Raw genomic sequence first — 12,821 nt, 5'->3', positions numbered from 1 at the left:
ACCCCTGCTTTACCCATATATTTAAAAAATGTTGTTGTAAAAGTGGAATGAATGGAGAAATGAATTGGAATGCAATGTCTGTCTTTTATCACAGAAGCAGGGCCGTGATAAAAGACATGTTCAATTTAAACTTCAACACTGATACCATTGATACAAACAGGAGAATATTAGTAAAACCAGTTGAGGAAAGCTGCTAAGAACTTAGTTTGGCTAGGAAAAGACAGGCTAATATTACATATAATTTGCAAAAAGATAAAATTATGATTCTGATGCAAACATAAAAGGAACACATGTCAAAGCTTTTATGTAGCCCATTACTTAATGAAAGAACCAGTAAGATGTTAAGACTTGTTTAAAGAACATTTGAGGAAGCAGGTATATATAAGCAATTAGTTAAAGGATCTTAGAATAAAAATTCTAAGTTAAATACAAAACTAGTTAATATCTACAGCTGAGTAAATGATAACCTTTGTAGGTATCTTTTCTATGAAACAAAAATTATTTGCATATATGCATCTCTACCAGATCAAAATTGACACATTAACATGTAAATTACCCTGAGTCAGAAAACTTTAATCAATAGTTTTAACATGAATTAGTCATCAGATGAATTATTATGATTAGTAGTCACACGAACTGTTTTGTAGTGCATTAAGAAGATTAATTGTCTAAATTTGGATTACTGCAGGAATTCTGGCCAGCTAAGGCAATTAAAAATATGTATTGACTGTGTCTGTGTGCAGATAAACACAATCACTGTGTGCTAAATGTGACCTATTGTCTGCCTTCCAAAAGTTTGTACATTGTGAGTTCCTTTATTTGCATGAGAATTTTCTGAACTGATAGTCTGCTTTGTCCTTTGTAATAGCACTGCATAGTAAGCATGGCAGGAGTGCCAACACTGCTTTTCTTAGTAATCCAGAACTTAGTTATGCAGCTTGCTCAAATCCTTCAGCTAATGAATCACAAGTATGGTTTGGATTGAAAACAGAGTTTCCTGCTTCAAGTCCAGTCTTCCTCCTTTTCATCTCAAAGTTCTGTCTTTGGGCCTCTTGAAATAGTTGGCTGATCATTTTGTGTACTTTTTTATTTAAAAATTTAAAAAAGTAGCACGTTAGAACTGAGTTTGCAAATTGCCAGAATCCATGGAACCCTTTCACAAATACGTTTTGCTTGACCTGCACAGGGCCATAACATTTTTACTTATTTATTTAAAAATTGGCAGATTTTACATACACATTCAGATTTGGTGCTTTTCTTTAAAAATGGTATAGTTGGTGGTTCTGGACCCACATCTTTGCACGACAACCGTAGGCTAGAGCTGGGTGGCAGCTGCCCCAAACAGACAGCACTGACCAGCCTCATTCACTAATGTGGCCTTCATGCTGGCTGAAGGCAGTGAGTTCGAGACCCTTGTTCACCTCCTCCTGCTTCCCCATTCCTCTTCCAGACCCTAGTGCTGTGCCAGTATGTGCGCAGCTGCAAGGGGCGCCAGGGTTCTGAACCTGCAGAAGGAACTCAACTCTGTGGCAGGTTTGCAACTTACTCTGCCAGATGGGCCAGGCATGTCACCTGGCCTTAGAGGGAAATACCCTGTCAGGTCCTGTGCTCTGTGGCTACTACAGTTTAAATGGGTTGGAATAAGTGGCTATTTGGGGAAGGACCGCAGATATATTTTTGTTGCTTAGAAAATTACCTCCTGAAGCTCAGCTGAATAAGAACCAAATGGGATTTCCGAGTGCTGACTTTAAGACGGCACAGGGACGTGGGCCAGGAATGGAAAATACCTGCTGGCCAGGAAGTCAAATTAAGACCAGGTGGTCAGAACCAAGTCGAGATAAACTGACCAAAAAATGTCACCAGCCCTCCATTCCCTACTCAAAAATGCAGAGGTAGTTTATCTCCCTTCTAATTGCTGATGTTGAAACTGCTGACCTGTACACACAGTTGACCAAGGTTTGATGGCTATATGACCTTTGTAGGGTGTCAGTAATGAGTAGTCTGACATCTTATCCCCACAGCACAAGCAGCAACATAGTCACCAGGCAGTGCAGCTGGGAAAGGAAGTTGCCCCACCCTGAAATGGAAAATTTCGAAAGCCCGCCTTTTTCACATACGCCCACTCTGTCCCCAGCTTATAAAAGCGACCAAGCAGAGCCAGCCCCCAGCTGGTACAGAGGACCTTCCTTTCCTCTAGGCTGCCTCCCTTGTGCCCAAACATAAGCTTAAAAGTCCATCTGAAAATTTCTCTCGTGTTTTCTCTCCATGTCCCTCTTGGGAACCCATAACCTCAATGCTGGTAACAGCAGTCCATCTTTATTAGGGAGGTCAGAATTGTGGACCCCGTCTGGGGAAATGCGTTCTCAAACGTTCTCACAAGAGGGAATGTTGTCTAGTACATCAACAGGAGATTTGGTAATAGTTTCAGGCCCAGCTGCAGGACTTGTCCCTGTGCCTGTATTCCCCTTCAGGCCTAAATTAATTAACATCTCATAAATAAGTCAATACTTAGCCATCAATAGATATGCACATGTCAGAGGGGAAAGGAAGCCAACTCTGCAGTGTTCTGTAGTTGGACTAACTGGGCAGAAAGGGGGTCGCGTGGAAGGATGGCAATGCTCATTCTGTGGGCCAGGAAAGGGAGGTGAGTGCCTTCTCTCTAGAGCAGTGATGGCAGAGGTGACATGCGAACTCATTTTTTTGGTTGATTTTTCTTTGTTAAATGGCATTTAAATATATAAAATAAATATCAAAAATATAAATCTTTGTTTTACTATGGTTGCAAATATCAAAAAATTTCTATATGTGCCCCAGCACCAGAGTTAAGTTAGGGTTTTCAAAATGCTGACACGCCGAGCTCAAAAGGTTCGCCAGCACTGGTCTAGACAGTCCTTCTTGTTTGCTGCACAGATGATTGAGCTAAACAAGGGAAGGGGTCCTGTGAAAGACAGCCTGAGAGGCTCCCATAGAGCTAGTGACTTCCATCCTCAGTTTAGAGCAAGGGCGGAAGTCTCAGCTGATCTGCCTGCAGTCTACTCATTGGGCCTGTGACCTGGGTAAGTTGCCTGGTCTTCCTAAGCCTCAGGTTCCTCATCTGTAAAATGGGCATAGCAGTAGTTCTTTCTGCAAAGTGTGGTTATAAGAATTAGATGGGGAATCTATGTTAGTGACTGACCCAGAGTAGGAACTACAGAAATATTAGCTCCACCCCACCACCAGTACATGTGAGCTTCTTTCTTCTTTGACAGAGCATATGCCATAGGAAGTAGAATGCCTCTGAAGGCAATAAGTTAACAAAGCACAGGGATTGCAAATAGTGGTCCCTGAGCAGACTTCCTGTGTTTGAATCTCTCTCTGAAAACTCCTGATTATGTGACCTTGGGCTAATTACGTAACTTCTTTGTTATTGCCTCAGCTTCCTCATCTATAAACTAAGATAAAAACTGCACAGATCTCAAAGGGTTGATTGTGAGGACCACATGCTGTAATATAGGTGAGCACTCATCATGTGGCCTGGCTTATACAATTGACCCTTGAAGAACTTGGGGGTTAGAGGCACCAACCCCATGCACAGTAAACAATTCACATATAACTTTTGACTCCCCCCAAAATTAACTATAGTAGCCCCTTGGTACCTACAGGATTGGTTCCAGGACCCCCAGCAGATACAAAAATCCGAGGATGCTAAGGTCCCTTATATAAAACTAGAGGCCCAGTGCACCGGTGGGGTCCCTCGGCCAGGCCTGTGCCCTCTCGCAATCTGGAACCCTGTTGGGGGATGTCAGAGAGCTGGTTTTGGCCTGATCCCTATAGGCCAGGCTGAGGGACCCCACTGGTGCACGAATCCGTGCATCGGGCCTCTAGTATGCATATAAGATTTTTGGTTAATCTCTTCCCATCTCTCCCTCTTCCCCCTCCCCTTGGGGGGAGTCAAAAGTTATATGTGAATTGTTTACTGTGCATGGGGTTGGTGCCTCTAACCCCCAAGTTCTTCAAGGGTCAATTGTATAAGCCAGGCCACATGATGAGTGCTCACCTATATTACAGCATGTGGTCCTCACAATCAACCCTTTGAGATCTGTGCAGTTTTTATCTTAGTTTATAGATGAGGAAGCTGAGGCAATAACAAAGAAGTTACGTAATTAGCCCAAGGTCACATAATCAGGAGTTTTCAGAGAGAGATTCAAACACAGGAAGTCTGCTCAGGGACCACTATTTGCAATCCCTGTGCTTTGTTAACTTATTGCCTTCAGAGGCATTCTACTTCCTATGGCATATGCTCTGTCAAAGAGGAAAGAAGCTCACATGTACTGGTGGTGGTGTGGAGCTAATATTTCTGTAGCTGGAGCGGTGTAGCTTAGTGGTTGAGCGTTGACCTATGAACCAGGAGGTCATGCTTCCATTCCCGGCCAGGGCACATGCCTGGGTTGCAGGTTCGATCCCCAGTGGGGAGGGGGTGTGCAGGAGGGAGCCGGTCAATGTTTCTCTCATCACTGATATTTCTCTCTCTCTCTCCCTCTCTCTTCCTTTCTAAAATCAATAAAAAAATATATTTAAAGAAATGGATATCTGCAAATTCCCAACCACAGATTTAAATACCCTTTTCCATCCATGGTTGGTTGCATCTGCAGATGTAAAACTTGGGGATACAGAGGGCCAACTGTATATTTGAAAAAATCCAAGCGGGAGTGGCCCCATGTAGTTCAAACCCATGTTGTTCAGGGGTCAACTATAGTAGATGTGCAACAAATGTAAGCTTTTCTTCTTCTCTTTTTTTTATAGTTCTTTATTGTTGAAAGTATTACATATGTCCCTCTGCCTTTCTTTTCTTTCTTTTAACTAGTTTATTATTTTAAAATTTGAAGTAAAATTCACATAATTTAAAATTAACAATTAACTTTTTAAAAAATATATTCTATTGATTCCTCACAGAGAAGAAGGGAGAGGAATAGAGAGTCAGAAACATCGATGAGAGAGAAAGAAACATCGATCAGCTGCCTCTTGCACACCTCCCACTGGGGATGTGCCCACAACCAAGGTACATGCCCTTGACCGGAATCGAACCTGGGACCTTTCAGTCCACAGGCCAACGCTCTATCCACTAAGCCAAACCAGTCAGGGCAACAATTAACTATTTTAAAGTGTACAATTCAGTGGCATCTAGTACATTCATAATGTTGGGCAAGCATCACATCTCTCTAGATCTGAGACATTTCCATTACCCCAAGAGAAAAACCTGAACCCATGAAGCAGTTATTCTCATACACCTCACCCCAGCCCCTGGACACCAGTAGTCTGCTTTCTGTCTCTATAAATTTGCTTATTCTGGATATTTTCTATAATTGAAATCATAAATGTGTCCTTTTGTGTCTGGCTTCTTTTGATTGGCATAATATATTGAGGTTTAAAAGCCATTATTTTGATTATTTCTACTCTCTAAATGCCTCTGGCTAACATTCCAGAATTATTAGATTCTTTTTTGGAAGTGAAGATAAAATAATAATAATAAGTTAATGATTAAAATGCTTTTGTAGGAGAAGTACAGCTTCCTTCTCTGCATGTTTGGGTTTCAGGTACTTTGCGGGAGTGGGAGACAAAGGTGTTACTGGGTTGCTGCAGCCCCGTGGTAATCACAAATGAGTGTGATCAACAACCAGACCAACCAGGTCCTTCTTGTAACATGCACTCATTGAATGCCTGGCTACTTGGGCTACAGAAGTGACCAAAATGAGGTTACATTCCTAGGGACGTCTGTGTCATGAGGAATAAGTGAGTAAATCCAGATAAAGTCTTTAGATGTCAAGTAGTATTCAATTGATGGTAGGAGTTATTATTATATTAGTGCCTTGTTGATTGATATTTTCTGATTATTAATTATAGTAGTAGAAGCAGGAGAAGTAAGATAGATCGATCGATCGATTGATAGACAGATAGAAATGTGTAGATATAGATGGATACCACCCTTTGGGGATTCTTCCAGTTGCTGCTTAGATCAGTTCCAATTATGCATTCCCAAATGGGGAAATAACTATATAGGTGAGTTCGGGAACACCATGATCACTTGACCTAAATAAGGCCTCTCTGACTGGTGGGCAACAATGGCATTTTGGGTCTACAGAAGGTATTATCAGTTCAAAGCCAATAACTAGGAGTCCCACAAATTCTGATTATTTCCCCTTTTCCAGTCAATCTGCAGTTACCTGTAAATGGCGTCAGGTCCCTTGGAGGGAGGCCGGGAGGTATAAATTTCTGATGGTGTGGCAATTTCCCTTCTCAGTAGGCCCAGCCTTCCCCTCATTCAAGGAGCTCTGGGTGTGTGAACTGTCTCATGTTTGGAAATCGGCTGAGAGGCCATGCCTTCTCCATTACGATGATTTAAGTCGGACATCCCCTGAGGGGTCCCAGATTGAAGAGGGTGCAGGCCCGGCTGAGGGACCCCCCACCTCCATGCACAAATTTCGTGCACTGGGCCTCTAGTGAGAATATGTTAATTTTAAAAGTACAAGACAACAACAAAGCTATTTCTAATTTTCTAATCTGGCAAAATGAATAAAGAGAATTTTTTTTAAAAAAAAACTTACAACAACTCTGTACTTTGAATTTGCTTTTCCTTCATAAAGCATTGTTCCTGCAACAAAACCAGCTATTCTGGTCTTTTCCCTAAATAAAAGGGAAGGCCCTGTTACAGGCGTTTCTGGGATCCTCAGGGAATACTCAGACCCTCCCTCCTACCCGCCCAGTTTCCCTTAACAATTTAGCATCGCCTGCTGGCTTGCTCTCCCCGCTTCAAATGATCTATTCTGGGCCCCTGTAATTATTCAGCCAGTTGAGAGTTCTTTTCAGTGACAACTGAGATACCTCAAACTAAGAATAGGGCTCTGAGTGATGAGGGAAGGCGACAGCAATGGGGCCACGAGGAGCCCTGTTCTCTGCCAATTCTTCCTTAAAGACCTAAAACTTAGTTTTGTTCTTTGCGCCGAGGTTTGCCACTGGTCTGTGGTTTTGCTGTTCCATGTGTGTCTGTGAGATCTTGTCCGCTGCATAATCACACACATTACATGGGCTGGAGACACGTATCACAGGTGCCGAGAATGCTCCTTTGCAGCCGGCCTTCCAGCTGGAAGCCCTGGTCCTGAGTTTGCCAGATCATTATTGTGCATGTGGGGACTTTTTCCTCAGAGGCTTTTGATTTGAGGCCAAAAGGATTTTTGCATTTTTTTTTTTTAGCAAATGCAAATTTTTGTATTTTCCAAGAGCTTCTGAGAGCAACGGATGACACCGCCCTCTTTGCACCATGGATGCCCTGGTAAAGTGGCAAAAAGATTTTGAAGGTAGAGGGTGGGGCTCTATTCTGCTTAATTAGGTAGCCTTGGGCAGTTTGTTTTTAAAGCCTCAGCTTTGTCATCTGTAAAATGGGGGGAGGGGAGTATTTAAACCCGCCTCCCAGTGTTGTGGTGGTGACTAAATGAGCATTTGAAATGCAAAGCCTCTCAGGGCCTTTTCCTCTCAGGGCCCAACAAACACTAGCCAGGCTCATGCTGGGGGGGGGGAGGGGGTGGATGGGGGAGGAATTCCACATGCTCCTCAGGAAGTCCTATGGAATCACGCTCCACTGTCTGGAGTAGCAACCTCAAAACTGCTCCCTTGTATTGATTTATCCGCCGTCCAGGTCCCCCTTCTCTCTTCTCTGGTTCCCTGGAATCGAGACAGCATAGGGGTGGGGGCTCCGTAACAGGAAATACCGGGTGGGCAGGAAGCCAAGTCAAGTCCAGGTGGCCAGAAGGAAATTTGGATAAGCTGATAGAAAAAATACCATCACCCCTCCACTCCCTGCTCAAAAGTGCAGAGGTGTCTGATTTTATCCCCCTTCTAATTGCCGACACATTGAAACTGCTGCCCTGCCCGCACAGTTGACCAAAGTTTGATGGCTATACGACCTTTGTGGGTGGCAGTAGCAAGCAGTCTGCCATCTTGTCCCCACAGCACAGGCAGCAACATAGTCACCAGGCAGTGCAGCTGGGACAGGAAGTCACCCCACCCTGACATGGAAAATTGCGAAAGCTCGCCTATTTCACGCAAGCCCACTCTGTCACTCTGTCCCCAGCTTATTAAAGCACCCAGCAGAGCTAGCCCCCCAAGCCATTCAGAGGACCTTCCTCTCCTCTGGGCTGCCTCCCTTGTGCTCGATCATAAAAATCAGTCTGGAAATTTCTCTGGGGTTTCTTCTTGATTTCCATCTTGGGGAACCCAAGAACCCCAAGCCAGGAATAGGATCACCGCCCACATAAGATTAAGTGTGGTTGTATCGTTTGGTCATATCAAAAATTAGAAAAGTATTGATAATAATTATGCTGATTTGAGATTACGTGGGTGAGGGTTGCTGATGGTGCCACTACTTTTGGATATAAAAATCCCCCAATTCTGGTGTTAGCAAGCTAAGCAATAAGGAGCAGATGTGCATGAATGAAAGAGAGGCCTTGAAGGAAGCTGGAAAGCAAGGCCTGGGGGGAGGTACTGATTCAAACCCTCATTCCCCACATACCTTTTCTTCTTTCTTAAAAAAAAGCAGGGAGGACTATAAAATGCCAAAAGTCAAGTCCCAGCAGATATAACATCAGGGTTAGAAATGGTCAGTGTTGGGCAAATTACACCCTATACACTCTACGGTCAGTTCCCTAGTATTCTTATGCTTCTGCCTGTCTCCTTCCTGTTTCCCATTTCTTTGCTTCCCTCCTGGCTGAGCTGGCTCTGGCAGCAGAACCCTTCCTGTGGCTCTTCCTCCACTTTCAGAGCATTGCTTCTGTGACACAGGTGTCCACATTGCATACAGGCCACTAAAGGAATATTTTAAGGTGCCTCCAAGACTCTGGATAATTATAGGTTGAAATAGAAAAAAAAAGGTGATGGTGTTGAGAAGGAGCAATGGTTGGCTCCACCATGATAAACAAGGATAATGCTTGGTTGAGTTTCCCTGCAAGATTCCTAAAAGAAAGTCAAGAAGAAGGAGGGCCCAAGGAAGGATCCTAGATAAAAAACAGTCACCAGGTATGTCAGAACACCCTGACCCAAGATAGGGATCTTAAGTTTAAACAGTTCAATTTTCTGACAGACTTGAAGGACCAAGTTGGCCTTGTTTTAAGATGTGTTTGGAGAGCGTCAGCAACATGTGTGGACCAAGGATAGGGCTAGGTGTCTGCAAGGATGTGAGAGTAAAGATTGAGTCCCCAGCTTGACCAGCAGGGTTACATTCCGAGTGCCCTAAGTGAGGGCTTGTGCTGTCAATATACAGACATTCCAGAGGTGGAACAAGGTTTGCAAACCTCTGGGGGAGCTCTGTGCCTAGGACCCTTGAAACCTCACTCATCCTATTTCCCCAGGAAGGGGACCAAAAGTTGGAGGTGACGCCACTAGAAATGCAGTCCCTGCTGGGAGGGAACACAATGAATTGCATAGGTGCAGGTACTCCCAGTGAACTTATTGGGTGGCTGTAGGCGCCAGATATTGGCTATTGGTAAGATTGTGTCTTACTGACTCCTTGGCCTGAAAAGGCTCTAGCATTGGAGGGGGAAATGCTCACCAAAGGAAGGGAGGAAGAGAGAGAAGCAGGGTTGGAAGAGGTGACCTGAGGAAGAGCGAAGAGAGGAGAGTGAGACTGAAGCTTCTGCTCCCTTCCTTTTACTGGGACTTTTGGGCTATCCCTTAGAGAGGAGTTCACACAAAGTGCCCTCTGGGTTCCCAATACTGACTCGCGGGTAACTTTCTGCTGACACCACTCAGAGCCTAAAAGTAGATGAGAGTGGCCAGCTGGGGAGGGGTGCTTCTCTCCTAAAAATCCAGACTTTACAGACTCCTCCTTTCCTTTAACAACGTATCCTCCCTCCGGAGACACAGGGGCTGGAGATAGAACGTTGCGGAATAGAGTCTCAAATTGCTCAGGGCTCTTGCCTGGTTTGGAGCATTCCTCAAGCTTCTTCCAGGTATTCTCCTGGGTCAGGCCTCTCACCTCAATCCTTGGATCAAACACCTTGCTCACACCCACTGTTTCGTGCCCAGACCCAAGTGAAATATACTTCCTACCTACCATGCACACACCTGCCAGTAATGATGGAATCACAGGCTCTGGGGATTTGGAAGTCAGAAAAAAAATAACAGTAACCTAAAGTAAGCAAATGAAAGGAAATAATGAAGAAAATAATATATATCAATAAAATTGGAAACAGTACCAAAGAGTGGTACTTTGACAAAAAACATGAAGAAAAGTTCTGGCATGGCTGATCAAGAAAGAATATAAAGACAAATATAAAATATTAAGATCAAAATAGTGAAAATAATAGCACAATTGAGATTTTAAAAATAAAAAGAGAATCTATAAACAGTTTCACGCCAATAAATTAGAAAACTTTGATGGAGTAGAGACTGCCAGTTGTCCAAATTCATTCTTCTCCCTCAATAATGGAACCTCCGATTTTTATTTTTATTTCCTTCCTGTTGATTTTTAGAGAGAGAGGTAGGGAGAGGGCTAGAGAGACAAGAATATTGATGAGTGAGAAACATCATCAATTGGCTGCCTCCTGCACGCCCCCTACTGGGGATCAAGCTGGGAAACCCTGACTGGGAATCAAACTGATGACCTCTTGGTGCATGGGTCAACACTCAACCACTGAGCCTCCTGGCTGGGTGAACCTCTGATTTTTAATTGGGTGCCTGGCTATAAAAAAGACATTTACTAGCGTTCCTTGTAATTAGTAAGGATGGCTTCTTAGGAGTGGCTCTATGACTATGTTCTGATTAATGAAATACAATAAATTTTGTGTGGCAACTTTTGGGAAACTCTAGAAAGTCAGCCGGCACTTGCCTTTGGCCCCTTTTCATTTCTTCCTCCAACCAGCTAGCTGGAATATGGACATGATGTCTGGATATGAAGCAACTATATTAGACCCTGAGACAAGAAACATGTAGAAAGCAGTAGAATATTAGATTAAACAAACCTATGTCCCCGATAACTTTGTGATGCTGTCTACCAATCCTACAGGCTTCCTCTGGAATTCTTTTATATCTCAGAGAAACAAATGTGTAGCTTGTTGAGCCAATGGTATTTCAGATTTTCTGTGGGTCACCAGCACCTTTGAAGATGCAGCAATTCTTAAGGGAGTGCTTAACTATTGATTATAAGATTTTTTTTGGTCCAGCTTCTGACACCTCAAAATTTTGTAGCTTAACACTTTTTCAGTTTCTTAGTATGTGGTAGGCCATTCTCTAGCATGCATTTCAGTTACAAAATATAACCGAGTGTCATCTAATCCTTTCTTAGGTCTCACAAAGCCCAGCTCTACAAGGGAATCTCTCTCTCATCTCGGTCGTTTTTTCCAACAATGAAAATGTGTTTTACTAATATCAGTTTTCTACCCAACTGGTCTGTTTCCGCACTTTTCTATATACGTAGAAACTTCCCATTTCCATACTGAATCATAGTGTCGTCTTTTCTTGTTGTTGTTGTTAACCCTCACCTGAGGGTATTTTTTCCATTGATTTTTACAGAGAAAAACATTGATGTGAGAGAGACACATCAATTGGTTGCCTCCCGCATGTGCCCCAACTGGGGGCTGGGGGTCGAGCCTGCAACCAAGGTACGTGCCCTTGACTGGAATTTAAACCCATGACCCTTCAGATTGTGGGCTTACACTCTAACCACTGAGCCAAACCAGCTAGGGTTAATGTAATCTTTTTAAAGATTGCTTAATTCAACACATGCATACAACGTTGACACTAGCCAACTGAAGTGTGATAATATGAATAGCCATGATCAAGTTCAGTTTTATAAAGGCAACAATAAATAGGTCCCTACTGCTGCCTGGGGAAGAGGAATCACACAATGTCATAGATTGTTAAACCTTCGCAGCCTAATTTCAAAGGTAAAATATGTCTTAGAATCAATGACAATAAGTTTGGATACTTAATAGGGAAAACCTTTCCATCTTGATGACTGTTGTTTTAAGCCACTAAATTTTGGAGGTGACTTGTTATGCAACAAAGGCTTAGCAATACAATCATTTATAACAATAACCAGGAAGTGCATCTGTTTCTAAGATTATACAAATACCTCATTAAATAGAAAGTTAGACATCTGTACCGCATCAATTCTTGACCACACATTTTCTGTGCTTAAGATACAAGGAGAAATACTAACTTCTTAGTCATTGCCTTTATTTAAGTGTCGACTTGCTCTTTTTATAAATAACCACGTAGGTTAGGAAAGCTGAAAGTCACCAAGATTAAGCCAGGCAGGAAAGACAAGTGAGCTCCGATAAACCACAAATCACATTATGGCTGGAAACGTAGACTGATATTTATGAGCATTTGTCACAGAGATTCAGTCATTTGAAAGTGTGTGCTTTTAGTGACGAATAGTAAACCTTCCCAGAATTAAAAGGGTTCTTCCTGCTGTCAGCTCCATTCCCTTCTGGCTCTCTCCTCCAGAGGACTGGAGTGTCAGAATAAAGTAATGCCTAGGTTTTTTTTATAAATCCTTATCCGAGGGTATGTTCACCGACTTTAGAGAGAGAAGAAGAGGGATTGAGTTTTTAAAGAGAGAGAGGGAGAGGGAGGGCGGGAGGGAGAGAGAGAGACAGAAGTGTCGATCACCTCTCTACCCCAGCCAGAGACTGTTGACCCAGGCCTGTGCCCCAACTGGGAATGGAACCAATGACCCTTCAGTGAATGGGATGATGCTCCACCTAACTGAACAACACCAGCCAGGCTTAATGTGTAGATTTTTAAAATGAGTACTACTGCCCAACTGACGTGGCTCAGTGGTAGAGCGT

This window comes from Myotis davidii, unplaced genomic scaffold (genome assembly GCF_000327345.1).
Source record: "Myotis davidii unplaced genomic scaffold, ASM32734v1 scaffold616, whole genome shotgun sequence".
Taxonomy (NCBI): domain Eukaryota; kingdom Metazoa; phylum Chordata; class Mammalia; order Chiroptera; family Vespertilionidae; genus Myotis; species Myotis davidii.
The sequence above is the reverse complement of the archived record's forward strand: the minus strand, read 5'-3'. Positions refer to the sequence as shown.